Genomic DNA, 3,100 nt, shown 5'->3' on the forward strand with positions numbered 1-3,100 from the left:
CAGCTCTGGAATTGGCGACACCTTACAACTTGTGTTATCCTCCTGCGAAAAAAGTCTAACAATACGACTCAGAACTAGTGGCAGACGCACTAAAACTCTATCCCACACCTGCAAGCTGGGGGGAAAAACCTTTGGTGTAAGGTACTGTGGCGTCACCGCCAGACACCACACTTGCTAGGTGGTAGCTTTAAATCGGCCGCGATCCATTAGTACATGACGGACCCGCGTGTCGCCACAGTCAGTGATCGGCGACCGAGCGCCACCACACGGCAGGTCTCGAGAGACTTACTAGCACTCGCCCCAGTTGTACGGACGACGTAGCTAGCGATGGACACGGACGAAGCCTCGCTCATTTGCAGAGCAGATAGTTAGAATAGCCTTCAGCTAAGTCAATGGCTACGACCTAGCAAGGCACCATTAGTAACATTGCATGTATCTACAGAGTCTCACTTGTATCGTCAAGAGCGATGTACAACAATGATGGATTACAGTTAAGTATTCCAGCAGCTACGTACTTTTCTTTATAGCATTCATTACGTATCCTGTTTCAGACCTCACGCCAGCCTGCGTGGGTTAACGCGTGCATATCGGCATCCTCACTCAGGTAGTGTTCGTAGTGTTGGCTAACTGCTAACACTACAGGTACTACCTTCATTTTCTTCTTTTTTGTGGGAAATATATTCAACTGACGAGATGGTGAGGTTGGACAGAGATGAGAGCTGATCTATCGCTGTTTGACCTCAAGAGTTCGCTGCAGATGCCTGCTCGACAATCACCAACAGCCCAGATAATCGGAGCCATTGCACGCCACCACAACTGATGGAAAATGCATCACTGCTCTAATTAAACATCGAAATTGCGAAAAAAACTAGCAGTCGTAATCAACAGGTCATAGTGCAACACATGTACTGGGAATTGGGAAAAATTCATGGTAACAACACAAATATCGCAACAACCGGCCCCAGAATGTTGCAAAGGGGCAGGAATGGCAGCTGTGTCCTCCTCAATGGGCGCTCACGAACTAACCAACTCGGAGGTAGCCTTCACTTCCCCTCGTCCCACCCCTCATCACTCCCTCTCCTCACTGTAGGTAGAAATAGAAGTCTGTTCTATCTTCCCACTGGTAGTCGACAAAGAGATCCTTCTCGTGGCATTGATAAACTGCCTCCACTCTGCAGAAATCAGTCACAGGCAGACAAAAGACAAGAACAAACGCTTCATGCAATCTGTTAAATGTATTTCTTTCAAAGACTGGACCCCCCCCCCCCCCCCTGGAATAATAACGAAATTTTGGATCGCTTTCTCAAACGTTGCTGCTTCGAAAACAGGAGGCCGTCCTGCTGAAGCGACCGCACACCCCGAAGCAGCCTCCCATCAATCTGGTAGCGGAGTCTTCATACAAAGCCTCCCCAACGAGAACATAGCTGGCGCTCAGCGTTATCGACGCTGAAAAAGCTACACATACAACAGAGCGCGTCGACGGCATCTCTCAGAAGAAAACCGGGGCAAGTGGGTACGATATTGCAGTGTCTATGTTATTCTGATTATGATGCGAAGTCCCTTTGGGCATGCATGTTCTAACAACCCTACCACAACAACGGTCAAAAATTACTTATGATTCTAGTGATGCTCACGCTGTTAAATATTGCATTTTTCGGGCAACAACAAAGTTATATTATGTGGCAGGTGTCATTAGAGCACGGTTAATAAAGTCATTTCTTGAAATAATGGATAAACTAGGCACTCATCTTTTCTTGTTTGCCACGCTGGTCTCGTTGTGAACTCATGGCTCAATCGTCGAAAATCTAGGTAGTGATGATTCCAAGCTCGGATGCAAAGGGGCATAGGTGTTATTCTGCGATATTCAAAAGTTTTATAGATGTGTTTCATAAATCATTCATGAAGATTAAACTTTTGCAAGTGACGACAATGGTGATGTAAAAAAGTAATCAGCACTCCAAATTTAAGTTGCCTTCTTTTTTACTACTTTTGTTGCAATATCACGTAACTCGTTCAAAAACATCACTTCAGAATATAAAACATACTTGAAAATATCTTCCTCACTGTTAAAGTTCACATTCCATAAACTGACTACAATTTGCGTCTTTTTAACATGACGACCAAATGTCGATTCTCTAATAACCGCTTACGCGCCCAAAAATCAGAGTTACAAGTACGTCAATGATCATAATGACAAAAGAAAGAATACACATAAGAATAATATCATTGCAATATATACGTATCGATGTATCGAAGTACCTCTACATTAATGAAATCAAATCTGAATGTTGTCACAGAAATATGTTAACTATTTTATAGAAACACAGTAGAATATTGCTGGTATCGAGAGGCTGAGGTGAAATGCCGTAATGGTTACGTAATTCAAGTACCGTTACAACGTGCCATACCGGGACTCGAACCTGGATTACCCTCTTATCGCGAGTGGTTGCCTTAGCTTTTGGCTATGTGTGCACGACTTACAGCCAGACCCAAATTTGCACACATCATCAACCATGCGTCTGCGACATGCATGTCCAAAGGAACTTGGCATCGTAATCAGAATGACACAGGTACTGCAATATCGTATTTGTCAGCCAATATGGGGGAAGCGACTTTCAGGTACCTGTATGGGAATATACTAGGCGTGTTTTTAAGTAAGATCCATTTGAACATAAGTACACAACGAAAGGTTATTTCAAAAAAGTAAACTGATTTTCATAAAGTACATATTTTACTCTGTTCATCGACATAGTTGCCAAGCGACATAGTTGCCAAGTTTGTTCAAACACTTATCATTCCTCTCTACCAATTTTAAAATACCCTCTTCATAAAAACTTCCCGCCTGATCCGATAACCAAGAGTTCACTGCCATTTTCACGTCGTCATCATTGTAATGGCTGCTACTTAGGTGTTGTTTGAGGAGGAGGAACAGATGGTAATCGCTCGGCGCAAGATCAGGGCTGGAGGGTGGGTAGTCTAAAACTTCCCAGCCAAAACTGTCCAATAAATCGCGGGTCTGACCTGCAGTGTGAGGTCTAGCATTGCCATAGATAGGGACAATTCCCTTTGTCAGAATGCCGCGTCTTTGTTTTCAATCGCT

The sequence above is a fragment of the Schistocerca americana genome, chromosome 2 (genome assembly GCF_021461395.2).
Source record: "Schistocerca americana isolate TAMUIC-IGC-003095 chromosome 2, iqSchAmer2.1, whole genome shotgun sequence".
Taxonomy (NCBI): Eukaryota; Metazoa; Arthropoda; class Insecta; order Orthoptera; family Acrididae; genus Schistocerca; species Schistocerca americana.